This window comes from Mytilus californianus, unplaced genomic scaffold (assembly GCF_021869535.1).
Source record: "Mytilus californianus isolate M0D057914Y unplaced genomic scaffold, xbMytCali1.0.p SCAF_11, whole genome shotgun sequence".
NCBI lineage: Eukaryota > Metazoa > Mollusca > Bivalvia > Mytilida > Mytilidae > Mytilus > Mytilus californianus.
This window is the reverse complement of record NW_026262593.1, coordinates 11,433,691-11,458,576: the sequence shown is the minus strand read 5'-3', so window position 1 is coordinate 11,458,576 and position 24,886 is coordinate 11,433,691. Positions and strand designations below refer to the sequence as shown.

Genomic DNA, 24,886 nt, shown 5'->3' with positions numbered 1-24,886 from the left:
AAAATTAACTTAAATTGGCCTACCCCCCTAATCACATTTTGTCAATTTCACAATTTCAGTTTTTTTACCGTAACTTCAGATTTTCGAACATAAACCACTCTGGAGATTTTCTTCAACAATGCGCCATTGTCTTATCTACAACACCTTGATAGTCGTTGCTCGTCACAATCTCTTGAAATTGGTCCAAAATTAACTTAAATTGGCCTACCCCCCCTAATCACATTTTGTCAATTTCACAATTTCAGTTTTTTTACCGTAACTTCAGATTTTCGAACATAAACCACTCTGGAGATTTTCTTAAACGATGCGCCATTGTCTCCTCTACAACACCTATATAGCCGTTGCCCGTCACAATCTCTTGAAATTGGTCCAAAATTAACTTAAATTTGCCTACCCCCCTAATTTCATTTTGTCAATTTCACAAGTTCAGTTTTTTTACCGTAATTTCAGATTTTCGAACATAAACCACTCTGGAGATTTTCTTAAACGATGCGCCAATGTCTCCTCTAAAACACCTCTATAGTCGTTGCCCGTCACAATCTCTTTAAAATGGTCAAAATTTTTCTTTTAGTGACCTACCCTCCGAATCTCATTTTGTCAATTTCACAATATAATTTTCAGTTTTTTAACCGTAACTTCAGATTTTCGAACATAAACCACTCAGGAGATTTTCTTAAACGATGCGCCAATGTCTTCTCTATAACACCAATATAGTCGTTGCCCGTCACAATCTCTTGAAATTGGTCCAAAATTTTCTTTTAGTGCCATACCCCCCTAATCTTATTTTGTCAATTTCACAATTTCCGTTTTTAGCGGTGACTTCAGATTTTCGAACGTAAACCACTCTGAAGTTTTTCCTAAACAATGCGCCAATGTCTCTTCTACAACACCTTTAAAGTCGTTGCCCGTCACAATCTCTTGAAATTGGTCCAAAATTAACTTAAATTGGCCTACCCCCCTAATCTCATTTTGTCAATTTCACAATTTCAGTTTTTTAACCGTAACTTCAGATTTTCGAACATAAACCACTCTGAAGATTTTCTTAAACGATGCGCCATTGTCTGCTCTACAACACCTATATAGTCGTTGCCCGTCACAATCTCTTGAAATTGGTCCAAAATTAACTTACAATTTCAGTTTTTTAACCGTAACTTCAGATTTTCGAACATAAACCACTCTGGAGATTTTCTTAAACAATGCGCAAATGTCTCCTCTTCAACACCTATAAAGTCGTTGCCCGTCACAATCTCCTTCAAATGGTCCAATTTTTTCTTTTAGTGACCTACCCCCCTAATCTCATTTTGTCAATTTCACAATATAATTTTCAGTTTTTTAACCGTAACTTCAGATTTTCGAACATAAACCACTCTGGAAATTTTCTGAAACGAAGCGCCAATGTGTCTCCTACAACACCTATATAGTCGTTGCCCGTCACAATCTCTTCAAATTTGTCCAAAATTAACTTAAATTGCCCTATCCCCCTAATCTCATTTTGTCGATTTCACAATTTCAGTTATTTTACCGTAACTTCAGATTTTCGAACATAAACCACTTTGGAGATTTTCTTAAACGATGCGCCAATGTCTCCTCCACAACACCTCTATAGTCGTTGCCCGTCACAATCTCTTTAAAATGGTCCAAATTTTTCTTTTAGTGACCTTTCCCCCTCATCTCATTTTGTCAATTTCACAATATAATTTTCAGTTTTTTAACCGTAACTTCAAATTTTCGAACATAAACCACTCTGGAGATTTTCTTAAACGATGCGCCAATGTCTCCTCTACAACACCTTTTTAGTCGTTGCCCGTCACAATCTCTTGAAATTGGTGCAAAATTAACTTTAATTGGCCTACCCCCCCTCCCTAATTTCATTTTCTCAATTTCACAATTTCAGTTTTTTAACCGTAACTTCAGATTTTCGAACATAAACCACTCTGGAGATTTTCTTAAACGATGCGCCATTGTCTCCTCTACAACACCTATATAGTCGTTGCCCGTCACAATCTCTTTAAAATTGTCCAAATTTTTCTTTTAGTGCCCTACCCACCTTATCTTATTTGGTCAATTTCACTATAAATTTTTCAGTTTCTTAACTGTAACTTCAGATTTTCGAACATAAACCACTCTGGGGATTTTCTTAAACAATGCGCCAATGTCTCTTCTACAACACCTATTTAGTCGTTGTCCGTCACAATCTCATTAAAATGGTTGAAATTTTTCTTTTAGTGCCCTACCCCCCTAATCTCATTTTGTCAATTTCACAATAAAATTTTAAGTTTTTTAACCGTAACTTCAGATTTTCGAACATAAACCACTCTAAAGATTTCTTAAACAATGCGGCATTGTCTCTTCTACAACACCTATATAGTCGTTGCCCGTCACAATCTCTTCAAATTGGTCCAAAATAAACTGAAATTGGCCTACCCCCTTAATCTCATTTTGTCAATTTCACAATTTCAGTTTTTTTTACCGTAACTTCAGATTTTCGAACATAAACCACTCTGGAGATTTTCTTCAACAATGCGCCATTGCCTTATCTACAACACCTTGATAGCCGTTGCCCGTCACAATCTCTTGAAATTGGTCCAAAATTAACTTAAATTGGCCTACCCCCCTAATCACATTTTGTCAATTTCACAATTTCAGTTTTTTTACCGTAACTTCAGATTTTCGAACATAAACCACTCTGGAGATTTTCTTCAACAATGCGCCATTGTCTTATCTACAACACCTTGATAGTCGTTGCTCGTCACAATCTCTTGAAATTGGTCCAAAATTAACTTAAATTGGCCTACCCCCCCTAATCACATTTTGTCAATTTCACAATTTCAGTTTTTTTACCGTAACTTCAGATTTTCGAACATAAACCACTCTGGAGATTTTCTTAAACGATGCGCCAATGTCTCCTCTAAAACACCTCTATAGTCGTTGCCCGTCACAATCTCTTTAAAATGGTCAAAATTTTTCTTTTAGTGACCTACCTTCCGAATCTCATTTTGTCAATTTCACAATATAATTTTCAGTTTTTTAACCGTAACTTCAGATTTTCGAACATAAACCACTCTGGAGATTTTCTTGAACGATGCGCCAATGTCTTCTCTACAACACCTATTTAGTCGTTGCTCGTCACAATCTCTTGAAATTGGTGCAAAATTAGCTTTAATTGGCTTACCCCCCTAATCTCATTTTGTCAATTTCACAATTTCAGTTTTTTAACCGTAACTTCAGATTTTCGAACATAAACCACTCTGGAGATTTTCTTACACGATGCGCCATTGTCTTCTCTACAACACCTATATAGTCGTTGCCCGTCACAATCTCTTTAAAATTGTCCAAATTTTTCTTTTAGTGCCCTAACCCCCTAATCTCATTTTGTCAATTTCACAATAAAATTTTAAGTTTTTTAACCGTAACTTCAGATTTTCGAACATAAACCACTCTAGAGATTTCTTAAACGATGCGGCATTGTCTCTTCTACAACACCTATATAGTCGTTGCCCGTCACAATCTCTTGAAATTGGTCCAAAATTTTCTTTTAGTGCCCTACCCCCCTAATCTTATTTTGTCAATTTCACAATTAAATTTTAAGTTTTTTAACCGTAACTTCAGATTTTCGAACGTAAACCACTCTGAAGATTTTCTTAAACAATGCGCCAATGTCTCTTCTACAACACCTTAAAGTCGTTGCCCGTCACAATCTCTTGAAATTGGTCCAAAATTAACTTAAATTGGCCTACCCCCCTAATCTCATTTTGTCAATTTCACAATTTCAGTTTTTTAACCGTAACTTCAGATTTTCGAACATAAACCACTCTAGAGATTTACTTAAACGATGCGCCTTTGTCTCCTCTACAACACCTCTATAGTCGTTGCCCGTCACAATCTCTTTAAAATGGTCCAAATTTTTCTTTTAGTGACCTACCCCCCGAATCTCATTTTGTCAATTTCACAATATAATTTTCAGTTTTTTAACCGTAACTTCAGATTTTCGAACATAAACCACTCTGGAGATTTTCTTAAACGATGCGCCATTGTCTCCTCTACAACACCTGTATAAACGTTTCCCGTCACAATCTCTTGAAATTGGTGCAAAGTTAACTTTAATTGGCCTACCCCCCCTAATTTCATTTTATCAATTTCACAATTTCAGTTTTTTAACCGTAACTTCAGATTTTCGAACATAAACCACTCTGGAGATTTTCTTAAACGATGCGCCATTGTCTCCTCTACAACACCTGTATAAACGTTGCCCGTCACAATCTCTTGAAATTGGTGCAAAATTAACTTTAATTGGCCTACCCCCCCTAATTTCATTTTATCAATTTCACAATTTCAGTTTTTTAACCGTAACTTCAGATTTTCGAACATAAACCACTCTGGAGATTTTCTAAAACAATGCGCCAATGTCTCCTCTACAACACCAATATAGTCGTTGCCCGTCACAATCTCTTGAAATTGGTCCAAAATTTTGTTTTAGTGCCCTACCCCCCTAATCTTATTTTGTCAATTTCACAATTTCCGTTTTAGCGGTGACTTCAGATTTTCGAACGTAAACCACTCTGAAGATTTTCCTAAACAATGCGCCAATGTCTCTTCTACAACACCTTTAAAGTCGTTGCCCGTCACAATCTCTTCAAATTGGTCCAAAATTAACTTAAAATGGCCTACCCCCCTAATCTCATTTTGTCAATTTCACAATTTCAGTATTTTAACCGTAACTTCAGATTTTCGAACATAAACCACTCAGGAGATTTACTTAAACGATGCGCAATTGTCTCTTCTACAACACCTCTATAGTCGTTGCCCGTCACAATCTCTTTAAAATAGTCCAAATTTTTCTTTTAGTGACCTACCCCCGAATCTCATTTTGTCAATTTCACAATATAATTTTCAGTTTTTTAACCGTAACTTCAGATTTTCGAACATAAACCACTCTGGAGATTTTCTTAAACGATGCGCCATTGTCTCTTCTACAACACCTTTAAAGTCGTTGCCCGTCACAATCTCTTGAAATTGGTGCAAAATTAACTTTAATTGGCCTACCGCCCCCCCTAATTTCATTTTCTCAATTTCACAATTTCAGTTTTTTAACCGTAACTTCAGATTTTCGAACATAAACCACTCAGGAGATTTTCTTAAGTGATGCGCCAATGTCTTCTCTATAACACCAATATAGTCGTTGCCCGTCACAATCTCTTGAAATTGGTCCAAAATTTTCTTTTAGTGCCCTACCCCCCTAATCTTATTTTGTCAATTTCACAATTTCCGTTTTTAGCGGTGACTTCAGATTTTCGAACGTAAACCACTCTGAAGATTTTCCTAAACAATGCGCCAATGTCTCTTCTACAACACCTTTAAAGTCGTTGCCCGTCACAATCTCTTGAAATTGGTCCAAAATTAACTTAAATTGGCCTACCCCCCTAATCTCATTTTGTCAATTTCACAATTTCAGTTTTTTAACCGTAACTTCAGATTTTCGAACATAAACCACTCTGAAGATTTTCTTAAACGATGCGCCATTGTCTCCTCTACAACACCTATATAGTCGTTGCCCGTCACAATCTGTTGAAATTGGTCCAAAATTAACTTACAATTTCAGTTTTTTAACCGTAACTTCAGATTTTCGAACATAAACCACTCTGGAAATTATCTGAAACGAAGCGCCAATGTGTCTCCTACTACACCTATATAGTCGTTGCCTGTCACAATCTCTTGAAATTGGTGCAAAATTAACTTTAATTGGCCTACCCTCCTAATCTCATTTTGTCGATTTCACAATTTCAGTTATTTTACCGTAACTTCAGATTTTCGAACATAAACCACTTTGGAGATTTTCTTAAACGATGCGCCAATGTCTCCTCTACAACACCTATATAGTCGTTGCCCGTCACAATCTCTTGAAATTGGTGCAAAATTAACTTTAATTGGCCTACCCCCCCCCCCCCCCCCCCCCCCCTAATTTCATTTTCTCAATTTCACAATTTCAGTTTTTTAACCGTAACTTCAGATTTTCGAACATAAACCACTCTGGAGATTTTCTTAAACAATGCGCCAATGTCTTCTCTATAACACCAATATAGTCGTTGCCCGTCACAATCTCTTTAAAATAGTCCAAAATTTTCTTTTAGTGACCTACCCCCCGAATCTCATTTTGTCAATTTCACAATATAATTTTCAGTTTTTTAACCGTAACTTCAGATTTTCGAACATAAACCACTCTGGAGATTTTCTTAAACGATGCGCCATTGTCTCCTCTACAACACCTATATAGTCGTTGCCCGTCACAATCTCCTGAAATTGGTGCAAAATTAACTTTAATTGGCCTACCCCCCCCCTAATCTCATTTTCTCAATTTCACAATTTCAGTTTTTTAACCGTAACTTCAGATTTTCGAACATAAACCACTCTGGAGATTTTCTTAAACGATACGCCAATGTCTTCTCTATAACACCAAAATAGTCGTTGCCCGTCACAATCTCTTGAAATTGGTCCAAAATTTTCTTTTAGTGCCCTACCCCCCTAATCTTATTTTGTCAATTTCACAATTTCCGTTTTTAGCGGTGACTTCAGATTTTCGAACGTAAACCACTCTGAAGATTTTCCTAAACAATGCGCCAATGTCTCTTCTACAACACCTTTGAAGTCGTTGCCCGTCACAATCTCTTGAAATTGGTCCAAAATTAACTTAAATTGGCCTACCCCCCTAATCTCATTTTGTCAATTTCACAATTTCAGTTTTTTAACCGTAACTTCAGATTTTCGAACATAAACCACTCTGAAGATTTTCTTAAACGATGCGCCATTGTCTCCTCTACAACACCTATATAGTCGTTGCCCGTCACAATCTCTTGAAATTGGTCCAAAATTAACTTACAATTTCAGTTTTTTAACCGTAACTTCAGATTTTCGAACATAAACCACTCTGGAGATTTTCTTAAACAATGCGCAAATGTCTCCTCTTCAACACTTCTATAGTCGTTGCCCGTCACAATCTCCTTCAAATGGTCCAATTTTTTCTTTTAGTGACCTACCCCCCTAATCTCATTTTGTCAATTTTACAATATAATTTTCAGTTTTTTAACCGTAACTTCAGATTTTCGAACATAAACCACTCTGGAAATTTTCTGAAACGAAGCGCCAATGTGTCTCCTACAACACCTATATAGTCGTTGCCCGTCACAATCTCTTCAAATTGGTCCAAAATTAACTTAAATTGGCCTACCCCCCTAATCTCATTTTGTCGATTTCACAATTTCAGTTATTTTACCGTAACTTCAGATTTTCGAACATAAACCACTCAGGAGATTTTCTTAAACGATGCGCCAATGTCTCCTCTACAACACCTCTATAGTCGTTGCCCGTCACAATCTCTTTAAATTGGTCCAAATTTTTCTTTTAGTGACCTACCCCCCTAATCTTATTTTGTCAATTTCACAATATAATTTTCAGTTTTTTAACCGTAACTTCAAATTTTAGAACATACACCACTCTGGAAATTTTCTTAAACGATGCGCCATTGTCTCCTCTACAATACCTAGTTAGTCGTTGCCCGTCACAATCTCTTGAAATTGGTGCAAAATTAACTTTAATTGGCTTACCCCCTAATCTCATTTTGTCAATTTCACAATTTCAGTTTTTTAACCGTAACTTCAGATTTTCGAACATAAACCACTCTGGAGATTTTCTAAAACGATGCGCCATTGTCTCCTCTACAACACCTATATAGTCGTTGCCCGTCACAATCTCTTGAAATTGGTCCAAAATTAACTTAAATTTGCCAACCCCCTAATCTCATTTTGTCAATTTCACAATTTCAGTTTTTTAACCGTAACTTCAGATTTTCGAACATAAACCACTCTGGAGATTTTCTTAAACGATGCGCCAATGTCTCCTCTTCAACACCTATATAGTCGTTGCCCGTCACAATCTCCTTAAAATGGTCAAAATTTTTCCTTTAGTGCCCTACCCCCCTTATCTTATTTGGTCAATTTCACTATAAATTTTTCAGTTTCTTAACTGTAACTTCAGATTTTCGAACATAAACCACTCTGGAGATTTTCTCAAACGATGCGTTAATGTCTCCTCTACAATACCTATATAGTCGTTTTCCGTCACAATCTCTTTAAAATGGTCGAAACTTTTCTTTTAGTGCCCTACCCCCCTAATCTCATTTTGTCAATTTCACAATAAAATTTTCAGTTTTTTAACCGTAACTTCAGATTTTCGAACATAAACCACCTTGGAGATTTTCTTAAACGATGCGCCAATGTCCTCTCTACAACACCTATATAGTCGTTGTCCGTCACAATCTCTTTGAAATGGTTTAAAATTTTCTTTTAGTGCCCTACCCCCCTAATTTCATTTTGTCAATTTCACAATAAAAATTTTCAGTTTTTAACCGTAACTTCAAATTTTCGAACATAAACCACTCTGGAGATTTTCTTAAACGATGCGCCATTGTCTCCTCTACAACACCTATTTAGTCGTTGCCCGTCACAATCTCTTGAAATTGGTCCAAAATTAACTTAAATTTGCCTACCCCCCTAATCTCATTTTGTCAATTTCACAATATAATTTTCAGTTTTTTAACCGTAACTTCAGATTTTCGAACATAAACGACTCTGGAAATTTTCTGAAACGAAGCGCCAATGTGTCTCCTACAACACCTATATAGTCGTTGCCCGTCACAATCTCTTGAAATTGGTGCAAAATTAACTTAAATTGGCCTACCCCCCTAATCTCATTTTGTCGATTTCACAATTTCAGTTATTTTACCGTAACTTCAGATTTTCGAACATAAACCACTCAGGAGATTTTCTTAAACGATGCGCCATTGTCTCCTCTACAACACCTTTATAGTCGTTGCCCGTCACAATCTCCTGAAATTGGTGCAAAATTAACTTTAATTGGCCTACCCCTCCCCCCCCCCCCCCCCCCCTAATCTCATTTTCTCAATTTCACAATTTCAGTTTTTTAACCGTAACTTCAGATTTTCGAACATAAACCACTCTGGAGATTTTCTTAAACGATACGCCAATGTCTTCTCTATAACACCAAAATAGTCGTTGCCCGTCACAATCTCTTGAAATTGGTCCAAAATTTTCTTTTAGTGCCCTACCCCCCTAATCTTATTTTGTCAATTTCACAATTTCCGTTTTTAGCGGTGACTTCAGATCTTCGAACGTAAACCACTCTGAAGATTTTCCTAAACAATGCGCCAATGTCTCTTCTACAACACCTTTAAAGTCGTTGCCCGTCACAATCTCTTGAAATTGGTCCAAAATTAACTTAAATTGGCCTACCCCCCTAATCTCATTTTGTCAATTTCACAATTTCAGTTTTTTAACCGTAACTTCAGATTTTCGAACATAAACCACTCTGAAGATTTTCTTAAACGATGCGCCATTGACTCCTCTACAACACCTATATAGTCGTTGCCCGTCAAAATCTCTTGAAATTGGTCCAAAATTAAATTACAATTTCAGTTTTTTAACCGTAACTTCAGATTTTCGAACATAAACCACTCTGGAGATTTTCTTAAACAATGCGCAAATGTCTCCTCTTCAACACCTATATAGTCGTTGCCCGTCACAATCTCCTTCAAATGGTCCAATTTTTTCTTTTAGTGACCTACCCCCCTAATCTCATTTTGTCAATTTCACAATATAATTTTCAGTTTTTTAACCGTAACTTCAGATTTTCGAACATAAACCACTCTGGAAATTTTCTGAAACGAAGCGCCAATGTGTCTCCTACTACACCTATATAGTCGTTGCCTGTCACAATCTCTTGAAATTGGTGCAAAATTAACTTAAATTGGCCTACCCTCCTAATCTCATTTTGTCGATTTCACAATTTCAGTTATTTTACCGTAACTTCAGATTTTCGAACATAAACCACTCAGGAGATTTTCTTAAACGATGCGCCAATGTCTCCTCTACAACACCTATATAGTCGTTGCCCGTCACAATCTCTTGAAATTGGTGCAAAATTAACTTTAATTGGCCTACCCCCCCCCCCCCTAATTTCATTTTCTCAATTTCACAATTTCAGTTTTTTAACCGTAACTTCAGATTTTCGAACATAAACCACTCTGGAGATTTTCTTAAACGATGCGCCAATGTCTTCTCTATAACACCAATATAGTCGTTGCCCGTCACAATCTCTTTAAAATAGTCCAAATTTTTCTTTTAGTGACCTACCCCCCGAATCTCATTTTATCAATTTCACAATATAATTTTCAGTTTTTTAACCGTAACTTCAGATTTTCGAACATAAACCACTCTGGAGATTTTCTTAAACGATGCGCCATTGTTTCCTCTACAACACCTATATAGTCGTTGCCCGTCACAATCTCTTGAAATTGGTGCAAAATTAACTTTAATTGGCCTACCCCCCCCCCCCCCCCCCCCCCCTAATCTCATTTTCTCAATTTCACAATTTCAGTTTTTTAACCGTAACTTCAGATTTTCGAACATAAACCACTCTGGAGATTTTCTTAAACGATACGCCAATGTCTTCTCTATAACACCAAAATAGTCGTTGCCCGTCACAATCTCTTGAAATTGGTCCAAAATTTTCTTTTAGTGCCCTACCCCCCTAATCTTATTTTGTCAATTTCACAATTTCCGTTTTTAGCGGTGACTTCAGATTTTCGAACGTAAACCACTCTGAAGATTTTCCTAAACAATGCGCCAATGTCTCTTCTACAACACCTTTAAAGTCGTTGCCCGTCACAATCTCTTGAAATTGGTCCAAAATTAACTTAAATTGGCCTACCCCCCTAATCTCAATTTGTCAATTTCACAATTTCAGTTTTTTAACCGTAACTTCAGATTTTCGAACATAAACCACTCTGAAGATTTTCTTAAACGATGCGCCATTGTCTCCTCTACAACACCTATATAGTCGTTACCCGTCACAATCTCTTGAAATTGGTCCAAAATTAACTTACAATTTCAGTTTTTTAACCGTAACTTCAGATTTTCGAACATAAACCACTCTGGAGATTTTCTTAAACAATGCGCAAATGTCTCCTCTTCAACACTTTTATAGTCGTTGCCCGTCACAATCTCTTCAAATTGGTCCAAAATTAACTTAAATTGGCCTACCCCCCTAATCTCATTTTGTCGATTTCACAATTTCAGTTATTTTACCGTAACTTCAGATTTTCGAACATAAACCACTCAGGAGATTTTCTTAAACGATGCGCCAATGTCTCCTCTACAACACCTCTATAGTCGTTGCCCGTCACAATCTCTTTAAATTGGTCCAAATTTTTCTTTTAGTGACCTACCCCCCTAATCTCATTTTGTCAATTTCACAATATAATTTTCAGTATTTTAACCGTAACTTCAAATTTTAGAACATACACCACTCTGGAAATTTTCTTAAACGATGCGCCATTGTCTCCTCTACAATACCTATTTAGTCGTTTCCCGTCACAATCTCTTGAAATTGGTGCAAAATTAACTTTAATTGGCTTACCCCCTAATCTCATTTTGTCAATTTCACAATTTCAGTTTTTTAACCGTAACTTCAGATTTTCGAACATAAACCACTCTGGAGATTTTCTAAAACGATGCGCCATTGTCTCCTCTACAACACCTATATAGTCGTTGCCCGTCACAATCTCTTGAAATTGGTCCAAAATTAACTTAAATTTGCCAACCCCCTAATCTCATTTTGTCAATTTCACAATTTCAGTTTTTTAACCGTAACTTCAGATTTTCGAACATAAACCACTCTGGAGATTTTCTTAAACGATGCGCCAATGTCTCCTCTTCAACACCTATATAGTCGTTGCCCGTCACAATCTCTTTAAAATTGTCCAAATTTTTCTTTTAGTGCCCTACCCCCCTTATCTTATTTGGTCAATTTCACTATAAATTTTTCAGTTTCTTAACTGTAACTTCAGATTTTCGAACATAAACCACTCTGGAGATTTTCTCAAACGATGCGCTAATGTCTCCTCTACAATACCTATATAGTCGTTGCCCGTCACAATCTCTTTAAAATGGTCGAAACTTTTCTTTTAGTGCCCTACCCCCCTAATCTCATTTTGTCAATTTCACAATAAAATTTTCAGTTTTTTAACCGTAACTTCAGATTTTCGAACATAAACCACCTTCGAGATTTTCTTAAACGATGCGCCAATTTCCCCTCTACAACACCTATATAGTCGTTGTCCGTCACAATCTCTTTGAAATGGTCCAAAATTTTCTTTTAGTGCCCTACCCCCCTAATCTCATTTTGTCAATTTCACAATAAAATTTTTCAGTTTTTAACCGTAACTTCAGATTTTCGAACATAAACCACTCTGGAAATTTTCTTAAACGATGCGCCATTGTCTCCTCTACAACACCTATTTAGTCGTTGCCCGTCACAATCTCTTGAAATTGGTCCAAAATTAACTTAAATTTGCCTACCCCCCTAATCTCATTTTCTCAATTTCACAATTTCAGTTTTTTTACCGTAACTTCAGATTTTCGAACATAAACCACTCTGGAGATTTTCTTAAACGATGCGCCAATGTCTCCTCTAAAACACCTATAAAGTCGTTGCCCGTCACAATCTCTTGAAATTGGTCCAAAATTAACTTAAATTGGCCTACCCCCCTAATCTCATTTTGTCAATTTCACAATTTCAGTTTTTTAACCGTAACTTCAGGTTTTCGAACATAAACCACTCTGGAAATTTTCTTAAATGATGCGCCATTGTCTCCTCTACAATACCTATATAGTCGTTGCCCGTCACAATCTCTTGAAATTTGTCCAAAATTAACTTAAATTTGCCTACCCCCCTAATTTAATTTTGTCAATTTCACAATTTCAGTTTTTTTACCGTAACTTCAGATTTTCGAACATAAACCACTCTGAAAATTTTCTTAAACGATGCGCCAATGTCTCCTCTAAAACACCTATAAAGTCGTTGCCCGTCACAATCTTTTGAAATCGGTCCAAAATAAACTTAAATTGGCCTACCCCCTAATCTCATTTTGTCAATTTCACAATATAATTTTCAGTTTTTTAACCGTAACTTCAGATTTTCGAACATAAACCACTCTGGAGATTTTCTTAACCGATGCGCCATTGTCTCCTCTACAACACCTATATAGTCGTTCCCCGTCACAATCTCTTGAAATTGGTGCAAAATTAACTTTAATTGGCCTACTCCCCTAATCTCATTTTCTCAATTTCACAATTTCAGTTTTTTAACCGTAACTTCAGATTTTCGAACATAAACCACTCTGGAGATTTACTTAAACGATGCGCCATTGTCTCCTCTACAACACCTATATAGTCGTTGCCCGTCACAATCTCTTGAAATCGGTCCAAAATTAACTTAATTTGGCCTACCCCTCTAATCTCATTTTGTCAATTTCACAATTTCAGTTATTTTACCGTAACTTCAGATTTTCGAACATAAACCACTCTGGAGATTTTCTTAAACGATGCGCCAATTTCTCCTCTACAACACCTATATAGTCGTTGACCGTCACAATCTCTTTAAAATGGTCCAAATTTTTCTTTTAGTGACCTACCCCCCTAATCTCATTTTGTCAATTTCACAATTTAATTTTCAGTTTTTTAACCGTAACTTCAGATTTTCGAACATAAACCACTCTGGAGATTTTCTTATACGATGCGCCATTGTCTCCTCTACAACACCTATTTAGTCGTTGCCCGTCACAATCTCTTGAAATTGGTCCAAATTTTTCTATTAGTGCCCTACCCCTCTAATCTCATTTTGTCAATTGCACAATTTCAGTTTTTTAACCGTAACTTCAGATTTTCGAACATAAACCACTCTGGAGATTTTCTTACACGATGCGCCAATGTCCCCTCTACAATACCTATATAGTCGTTGCCCGTTAAAATCTCTTCAAATTGATGCAAACTTTACTTTTAGTGCCCTACCTTCCTCATCTCATTTTGTCAATTTCACAATTTCAGTTTTTTAACCGTAAATTCAGATTTTCGAACATAAACCACTCTGGAGATTTTCCTAAACGTTGCGCCAATGTCTCCTCTACATCACCTATAGGCAGTCGTTGCCCGTCACAATCTCTATAAATGGGTCAACAATCAACTTAAGGTATCCCCCTTTTTGTTTTTAATTACAATTTTTTCAACCTTACTTCAGATTTTTTAACATAAACCATCCTGAAAATTGTCTTAATAGATACACTAATGTTTCAGCAGCACAATCTCTATAAATGGGTCAAAAATCAACTTAATGTATGCCCTCTCCTCCCTTTTCGTTTTTACAATTTCTGTTTTTTAAACTTAACTTCAGATTTTTAAACATAAACCATTCTGGAGTTTGTCTTATTAGATACGACAATGTCTCCTCTATGTTACCTTTACAGTCGTTGCCTGTCACAATCTCTACAAATTGGTCAAAATCTTTATGGTATCCCTTTTGTTTTATTTTGTTTTATTCTTTTTTGTTTAATATTTTGAATATTCTTATAATTGTCCGCTAGGTCTCTGTAATTGTTCGCTAGCTCGAAAAGAACGTGATTGTCTATGTGAAATTGTGGTTTTTAGTTATACATCCTAATTGTTCGCTGGCTAATTGTTCGCTACAATTGTTCGCTAGCTTGAGTCAAGTAGTTTTTGGTGGGGTTCGTGTTGCTTAGTCTTTAGTTTTCTATGTTGTGTCATATGTACTATTATTTGTCTGTTTGTCTTTTTATTTTTGGCCATGGCGTTGTCAGTTTGTTTTCGATCTATGAGTTTGACTGTCCCTCTGGTATCTTTCGTCCCTCTTCTATCATATATAGGCATTTACGTTTTAATATTGTATTTATTTTGTGTCATAGATCAAACTTATTCGTTCAGTGTATGTTTACTTCCTTTTTTAAATGTCTTTTTGATCGAGTTAGGCCATTACAATTGATATTGTATAGTGTATCTTTTCATGTTGTACTGTTACACTACTGTCTTAGGTTAGGGTGATGTTTGGCGTCTGATAAAACGTTTAAACCCGTTGCATTTTAAGGCACCAGTAGTTGTCCTTTGTTGGTGTGGTTGATAGGTGTTTCTCAATTTTTATATAGATGAGATCATTTGTTTTCCTGTTTGAATTGTTTAATACTAGTCATTGTGGGCCCTTTATGACTTGCTGTGTGATCTAAGTCTCCGTGTTGAAGGCCGTATTTTGACCTTTAATGATTAACTTTTTGGAATGGGGTTTGTTGATATTTGAGGTTGAATATTCCTTTTGTAGATTATGTTAGAAATGCGCTTCAAACGCTTCCAAAACATTCAATTTGTTCATTTGATATCATTGTGATGATACCGATAATGGTCGACTAAAAATAATCGTTTGTTGATGTGTTACATATTTGTTTTCCGTTCAATTTTTACATAAATTAGGCCGTTAGTTTTCTCGTTTGAATTCTTTTACATTTTTCATTTCTGGGCCTTTTATAGCTGACTATGCGGTATGGGCTTTGCTCATTGTTGTTTCCCGTACGGTGACCTATAATTGTTAATCTCTGTGTCAGTTGGTCTCTTGTGGAGAGTTGTCTCATTGGCAATCATACCACGTCTTCTTTTTTTATAAAAGTCAACCATATACTGAGAAACATTTGACCTTGGTTTGAATTCCCTATTCATGTTAAATATGTAACACTCCCAAACATGTCCATCCCCCCAAACGTGTCCGATTCCCCTAAACGTGTCTATTCTCCCCAAACGTGTCCGTAATATTCATTATTCCCCAAACTGGTCCGATTTCATAACCCCCAAACGTGTCCGATAATTGTTATTCGCCAAAACGTGTCCACTATTTAACGCCAGAACGTCTCACGTCTTTTGGCGCCAATACATGTATGTCCTAAATGAAATCAATAACGTTTACGGCAATTCTATGATGGGGGAAACAGTTGATGAGGTAGTAATTTATTAGCATTTGTTTGTTCAATGCCGGTTGTTAATGATTATCATAATTGCTAATCTAATATGTAACATGGGTATTAACTTTTGACTGAATTTGCTTATTGTCCAGTTGCAAGTATTTCATGCTCATTTAGAGCGGGTATACAAATAATTCTAGTGCAGTTGTATTAATCGTTTACTATGTAAATTTTGTTTTACTAATAACTTCCGATGATTCCTTTTATATTGAGTCCGACGGCGGGCCTTCAGCAGAATTGACTTCCCTTTTTTTCAACAGTTCTGATATTTTAAAAGCTCTTCAAATCATTAACTGGTTTTCAGGTTTTTTAATGAATTTTAGGTTTCGAGCTTCACTAAAGACACACGAACAAGAGAAATAACGTCCAGTGCCAAATATTTCACTGATGCATAATTTGAACGATATCATGTTAACAATAAATTCTGTAGGCCTATATAGGTTCTATTATCATGCCGGGAACTTAGGATTGGGCCTAAGTTTTGACGGTTATTCGGGATTAACACTAGTTGGGATTTTGACTAAAAAAAATAAGAGCGTGTGAAGACGGATTTTTTAATGACTTCAGTAAGAAACTACTGCAATCTCCGTTATGTAATAGAGGCCGTTTTAAATAAAAGTTGCGGAAATTTAAAAAAAATGTTGCCTTCCAAAAGCTGATGGCACCACGAAAGAGTGAATTGCTACAAAGGTTTTAATGCGCAGAGAATGGGACATTATCCCAAAGAGGTATCTGATTTAATATCTACAATTTAACTGAGCATAGCTGCTTACATTTACATCCAACGGACGCCCCCACTTTAACTTAGGTTATATTGCTGGTTTAAAAAAGACCTACAGTAATTTATTTCTATTTTTTAATGAAATAGTAAAATGAGTAGGCCTATACGTTAATAAAAAAACAATAACCAAATAACCTACGTATTTATAATATGGACACGAAAAATAGTTCCAGTAAAAGAAACAAATTAAGCTTGATATGGACACGTTAGGGGGATTGGGCACGATTGGGTGTTCATTAAAAAATGGACACGTTTGGGCGTTTAGACAAATAACACGCTTTGGCGCCCTTTTACGTTTAGACATGTTTTGCAGTTCAGTGATGTCATGTGGACACGTTTGGGGGAATCGGACACGTTTGGGGGGAAGGTCACGTTTCTGAGTGTTACATATATATTTCATTATTTGGCCTCATATTTTTTTTTATTTCGAGCAGCGCGGTTGATTTTGTTGTAGACGTAACGCGTGTTTAGCGTCCAAAATTATAAACCTGGTATCTTTGTTTTCTAATTGGTTCCTCACTTATTTAAGTATTATGTTTTTTAAGGCTTTCAAAGTTTTGTTTTGAGGAGGAAAAAGTCAATCAAAAAGGCGCTTCGGAACTTTAACAATGCCGGTGTTGTTGACCTGCAAGTTTTCGAGAATATCATTAGCTCAAAAGTCAATGTTTCGCTATTGACAAATTATATAACATCACGTCTTTACATTCTTCATTGATTAATGTATAAATTGTATAAATTCTATCACTGTATCAAGTGTGATACGATTTTTATCCACTCCAAACAGTTATATTTTTTTCAAATTTAACTGCCGAAAGTGGATAAATATCGTATTGCACACAATGTGGTGGTTGAATCTATATTTCTAATGAGTTTTAAACGATATGAAGACTAATTCAATCCTTCCTTTTCGAATGATCTGCAAAAAGATGTGTTCTTTCTATGTGCTACGTCAGGCATGGTCGCCTTTTTTCATAACGTCACAATATGTTATTCAGAGGAAAGCAAGAAAATTTGACGTCATAATCAAATTTTGACTTATGAAAAAAACAGAGATCAATCGAACCACACGTTGATTAGATAAAAATCAACCGCTCAGGAAAAGGATAAGTCGTGTACGAATTAGAGAAAACAGATTTAAAACAATCTAATGCGAAGTTGAAAGAGATTAATTTGGTCAGTTGAGCCATTTAACCTCTTACCAATTGAGTAACTTTACATCCTTGTAATGTATGTTTTCAGATGAATGTAAGTTAAGAAAAACCCTTCGGACGCACCAAATGTACAAAGTGTTATGTGAATTTCGATATCGCTACTGAAAGATTGTTATTCCCAGGGGTATTATCAGCTTAGTTATTATGGCTGTGGTTTGTTATTATCTATAACATACTTTTCTAAAATTCGTATTTGATTAGTTAGTAGATATATATATCAAACTTTAAGTTTTTCTTATTGTTATAGGCCGTACGGTTGCCTATAATTGCTTACCCCTTACATCCACTTCATTTGAACTTTGGTGGATAGTTGTCTCATTGGCAATAATACCATATCTCGAAGTATAATGTCCGAGTATGCTTTGGTCACCTGTTACCTCTGTCTTGACAACACATATGTAGACAGCTTGTAGAGTAAAGAGTAGTCATGACTGTATCGATATAATTTTTTCTCTGTCTGTTTTTTTTTTACATTACGACAATGATTATAATTATAAAGATTCATTATATAACTTTACAGCTGACAATCTACTGCTAAATTCAGCGGGCATACTAAAGATAGCCGATTTTGGTATCACAAAAAGACTTTATCCTGTACAACATGTACAAGAAGGAGCTGTTGGATTGAAAACAACAATAGGAACAGTTACACATCTTGCACCAGAGGTTCTTTTTAAGGACAACGCTTTGTTTCCAAATTGTCCAAAATTCTATGGTCCTCCTGTTGACATATGGTAAATACGTACATTATAGCTATGTTCAAATAAAGTGTAGAATATACAATAATAATGGATAGATCGAAAAGTGTGCTATCGATAAAATCATAGATCATTTATATGGTTAAGTATTTGATAAATATGATTAATTATTTGATTGCATAATTTTCAGTTGCTAATAATTTATGAATGTTCAGTAAGACAAATATAAGATGAAAAAAAATTAACCAGGATAATAGGCAACTGGAACATTTTAGTTAATCTGATATGGATATTGATCTCTTAAAGAGTTGTTACAAGGGTGTGTGACGTGCAGAGAGCGCTCCCTCTATATATAGATGTTTTGAAGTTAACGACACAATTCTATTTTAAGAACTGGGACAGGGACAGGCAGAACTTCCTCCACACATACACGAACAAAGATTGCACGGTTTAATGAACTGACAAAATATTTGTTGGTAAATTGAAGCTACAGTGAAACATTCTTCCTTTTTACAACTGTATCGAATATCAAAAACATGAATCAGATATTGAACATGTTTGGGAGCTGAAATGTTTGCCTCCTTTTATCTGTAAAGGATACATATGACACGATATTGCGTATGTAAACAAACGTTATAATAACACAGCGTAGCAAGAGCAATGTGCTTAATTATAATGTGTCTATGATTTTGCAGTACAATCACATTGTACAGTAAATCATTGTTACGAAATATATAATGATACCATTTATTCTGTCTTTTTTTATTGGATGACATATTTGCTTCATTCAACCCTTCGATCGCAACCTTGTATAGATGATTGTTTTACTAAAATCAATTTAAGTAACACAATTTTGAAACTGCTTCAAAAACTGAACGGATCGCTCTATTACAAAGGATCCATATTTCTCTGGTGTAGTCACATGGTTACATAATGTTTAATTTGATCATGTATGTGTACATAACACAGATTGCATGTTCGAAATAATGGGGACCTGTAAGTGATTAAACTCATAATACCGATCTCAATTAGGGTAAACAATCAATACTGCGCATGCATGATTGAGAACTTTGAATCACAGGCATTTTTGGAAAAACATATAGAATCATGAATACAGTGCCAACATCATGAATATGTTAATAATCTAAACTGATGGCTATTGGAAGTCATGAATATCTATTAAAATTGTTAACCTGGAAGGCTTTTACACTGATGGTGACGGGACATAATGTTGTAGAGTTGATAATTTTGGATGTTAACCACATTATATGGGTCATATTGTCGTACTTGTTTTATTATACCAACCAAATAGTAAAGGGCCTGAGAGGTTAAGCTAGCTATAAAACCATTCAATTCGTCGTGAATGCCTTGACCATGTCAGACATATGACAGAATTGTCATCAGTTGGTTTATAAAGTTTAAGTTTTGTAAGGTATAATGTACATCCGTTCATTAGAATTAACCTTGATATTTTACATGTTTTGAAACATTGTTAAGATTTTGTTAAAACATTTGACCGTGCTCAGAAATTTTTTTTCACTTGTCGGCAGACTTCCCAAGGGATATATGTGCCTATCGTTGACAACGACCCAGAATCAGTATTATGAGATAAACATTTTAAAAACAAATATACCGAACTCCAAGGTAACTTCAAACAGGGTAAATCCATACAAACATACGAAATCAAACGTTATCAACTAACAGAAGGAGTGAAAAACAACTGTTAAATTCCTGACTCGAAACGGAATTTTCTGCAAAAAAATGGTTGGTTTAACCTTGTTGTATAGCTAAATAAAACTCTAACTTGGATGACAGTTGTTTATAGGTCCGTTATGTTGACAAAATTGGTTGAGCAACACAAACAGACATGATAGTTTAACATGACAATACTTGCAATAAAGCAGCCAAAACTATGTAAACATACATTACTGACATACAACACAGCCGACTAAAAAATTCAAACAATCATATAAATAAATCCAATAAAGACGGCAGTAAAAAAAGTCCTTGTAAGCAAAAACGACTTAAATCTATACTACGTTAGTTGAACGGTGACTATTACGGTCTGTTTGCCGAATTGATGTGTGCCTGTCTTCAACTAGCGACAAGTGTGCAACAATGAAAGACAAGAATACAAAAAAGTATATAGCACAATAACACAATGGCGAAATGTATAAATACGCAGCTGCATCAAAAGCCAAAAAAAGGAATAAATAGTAAAGTTTCAAAATATACAAAAACAAATAAAAAGAACACTATAACACGTAATTACGATTAAACAACGTCAGTACCTAGAATCTATACTTCAAAACCGTCATGTGTCAGTTGATACAGAATATTTATCTACAAGGTCTTGGTAAATTCCGATGAAATATTTGAATTAAAAAGGACGAGACGTTCTTTGACATAACCCTGGTCATCAACTTTCTGCTCAGAAGCTAGTATTTATAAAACCTGCGTAGCAGCTGCAAGCTTTTGAATGAGTTGGGAAATGTATATCCCATATGCAGGAGAAGTTGGTATATTGCTGCTACGATTACCATGATATGGTGGGTGATGCATACATTGCAGGAAACGCTTATCATATCAGCGCAATCGGTCTCGCACATTGTCTAAAGTTGATGCTATTCGCTCAGTTATGTTTGTATCTTATTAATCGATTTATGAGATAGAACATTGGTAAACAAGTTTTGCCTTTATTCACTTCAAAATGTGTACAGTCTAATCATGCTAATTTCATCGTTTATGTAAGGATCATTTAAATTAAAACTAATTACTGTTTACATAACTATCACATATTTGCATTTTGCATGAAGATATAAAGAAAACGGAGAACTTTAGAAATGTATATTTATTCCAAACCATTACAAACGGATACGACGAGACATTAATTTTTAAACGTCTTAGGTAATGGATCAAAGAAACACACGCCTCGACAGATTGTTAAACATTGACATTGTAATTATTTTGTGTTTTATATGCCGCCTTATTTTGGTATAGTTCTTTAACTATGTACAGAAAACACAAGTACAAGACAAGAGGCCTTAAAAGGTTCGCAACTAGTGGAACATTTAGTTTAGCCGTTTTTTTATTTTTTCATTTGATCGTCACTGATGAGTCTCACTTAGACAAAACGCGTGTCTAGCGTACAAGATTTAATGTCTGGCCTCTAACGTGAGTTAATATAGTGCAAACATAGATAAAATCGATCGTTCAATATATTTATTTATAACAATATATAACTTCTGAATTGAAAAATACCAAGCGTTATTTGTTGTTGACAGATAATCGTTATATTTCACTTTTTAAACATAAGCAGACCTGACAACTATACTGATTTATGGGATATATCCCCCATGAAAGAGTTTTGAAATGCTTTATTTTATTATCTGCACACCTCAAACCAGGCATTCAAATGAGTCAAAAGGGTTTATCAGCACATACATTCTTATTCAAACAATAAAGTAGTAGTTTAAAAACCCTTATGACAAAAAAAGAGGAGATTGAGTTACTCTCGCGCTTCAAATCTACAATGGAGATTTTCAAAAAATTGGCAGGTATTCAAGTGTTGATGTATGATTCAATTTTCAAACACTTTCCATCTTGCAGAAATGAACTTAGAAGATGCTATTCCTTAGTTGCCAACAAAAAAACATGCTTCTCATTTAGTTTTTGCATGAACATTGAATCGTACCACCCTAATCTTAAAAACCATTATGAGCGTGTTTAATTGTTTTGCGTGCTATAACGCAAAATCAAAGTCGGGACAAATTCAGTGCATGACTAGCTATCTTAAAATCATCTTGTGCATTTAATACGTTAAATCATATATAAAATATGCAGTAGGAAATGAAATTTTACAAATAAAATAGCAAGGGGAACATTAACTTGAACTATATAGTTTCGATAATACTGAACACAACAATGTGTTATTTTATTCATAATAAGATATGTTTACACTAAACCCGTCTTAATATTTGTTCCTTTGATTCAGTCGGTTATTTTATTATCAATTATGAAATGTAGTCAAAAACTACACGTTACTTTAGAGTTAAGGTTTGCTATAATCCATATGTAATGTATCTCTATTTAGAACAATGCAATTGATAGATTATGCAATGCCTTGTATTTGTGTATCAATAATCAGATCCTTACTTGCCTCAATTTTTTATTTGGAGTATATACATTAGCTTCTCATCATACTAGTATGAGATTGTTTATATCTGTAAAACTGAAACATGTATTTGTATAAAACAAACACTAACAAATGCATTTGTACAATGCGAATAGTACACTGTACAATGCTGTAGTATGCAGAGATTTGAATGTTTAATACTTTGTAGCTGTAATGGACTTGTTATATATGACGCTTAAAACGAACTATATTGAAAGTTTTTATAGAATTATTTCACAAGGGGGAATTGTAATAAATAACTTTAAACCATATCAAACAATGAGAGTGTCAACTACATTTCTATTTGAAACAGCAATCCAATAACACATTTACATCGAACATATATATATATATATTTATCATATATCTAGTAGTAGATACAGTAGTTTTGAATATTTGATTAATAGCCTGCTGTTTAATCCGTATCACTCAACTTTGACGCGGACCCTTTATCATACCCCTTTATCTCATGTCTACCCTTTATCACACCCCTACTCGGAAGTCTCATGTCCATGTTTTGATTTATGCAATATTCTCATCCTTTCTGTATATAATTCAAATAAAATCTCGACGATCAAATAATGAAATATTTTTCTTCAATGGGTCTCAAATGAAACGGTCATTATGGCGTGACGTCATTTATCGAATGTCATTGTTTGGCATGTGACGTCACAGACGTCAAGCTTTCATATTTTCTGACACGAAATGTAACCATAAAAAAACTACCGGAAGCAAGAGGGTTAAACTTTAAATTTTGATGTTTCAAAAGTGCACATTTTATGTTGGTTTATTGTTACTATTTTTTTTTTATTCAGAATGTGTTTTATATAGTATAACATTACTAAAGGATGATAAAACGAACTCAATAAAATAGCATACAAAACACAAATAAACAACAAAAAATACAATAAACAAAATATTTCAATGGACAACAAGACGCAAATTGTAAGGTAACCCAGGTGCTTCGGATGAATAATAATGCAGTTCCTATATTTGATTAAGCTTTTAAAACAAGGAAAACATAAATATGAATGTAAACCAGGTGCTTTGGACTATAAACAGTTCATATATACTATCTGTTTAAATATATGATAAAGCGTATAAAACATGGCAAAATCCGTATCACATGCCGTATCACCCTCGACCAATATCAACCCTCGGGCATAAAGGCCCTCGGGCTGATATTGGTATCTGGGAATGATACGGCATGTGATACGGATTTTGCCATGTATTATTCTCTCTCTCTCTATATATATATCAATTGGAGGTCTTAAACAATAGACACGTGTGTATAGCATACGGCATGCTGGACAAAATGACAAAAAGTATATTGATGTTATATCTGTTACATGAAAATTGGAAAAAAAACATCCACATAGTGCATATTGACGCAAATCAAAAACTGTTGTTACTCAATAATTGAAATATGATGAAAGAGACGGAGAGTTCTATTTTAACAAATTTCTGTATAGAAAATTAGTTATAATACTCAAAGCTTTTTTGTTTTAAAAGATGTCTTTGTTTTTATAGGAGTTTAGGATGTACTGTCATGGAAATGCTAACAGGGAGATATCCACAGTCGCAAGATTATTTCAAATCCATTTATTGGGGATTTAGATATGGGTTTAAACCTTTCAATTCGTACCGACCAGCAAATATTTCAAACGAGTGTTGGTGCTTTATAAAGGTTACTATCTGTCCAGACCATAGACACCGCTGGAAACCTTGTTTTTTGTTAGATCACACATGGCAATCAATTCAATAATTTAATGTAAACCATCATGCAAGTTTTATGTAAAAATAAATAAATTTACTGATCCTCCTTATTTTGCGTCTGAGTTTGTGTTGTGCCTTGGTACGTTCCGACAATTATAAGTTGTAAATACGTTTGCTGCTATATATCATATTTTTTTTCATTCATTGTTTTGTACATAAATCAGGCCGTTTTTTCTCATTTAATTTATTTTACATTTTTCATTTCGGGGCATTTTATAGCTGACTATGGGTATGGGCTTCTCTCATTGTTGAAGCCCGTACGGTTACCTACAAATGTTAACTTCTATGTCATCTGGTATTTGTTTCAAATATAAAACTAGT

The 24,886-nt window shown here is 35.0% G+C and overlaps 2 long non-coding RNA genes across 2 annotated transcripts; one reads left to right on the top strand and one right to left on the bottom strand.

Annotated features, from left to right (window-relative positions):
- Positions 1 to 5,757: 5,757 nt before the first annotated feature.
- LOC127719551 (uncharacterized) lies at positions 5,758 to 14,154 on the bottom strand. The gene is made up of 3 exons (XR_007990366.1): positions 13,480 to 14,154; positions 12,174 to 12,549; positions 5,758 to 5,869 (listed from the first exon to the last, which is right to left on the bottom strand). It is a non-coding gene; the product is annotated as an uncharacterized LOC127719551 (long non-coding RNA).
- Positions 14,155 to 18,437: 4,283 nt separating this feature from the next.
- Positions 18,438 to 24,615, top strand: LOC127720956 (uncharacterized). The gene is made up of 2 exons (XR_007991004.1): positions 18,438 to 18,651; positions 24,320 to 24,615. It is a non-coding gene; the product is annotated as an uncharacterized LOC127720956 (long non-coding RNA).
- Positions 24,616 to 24,886: the final 271 nt, after the last annotated feature.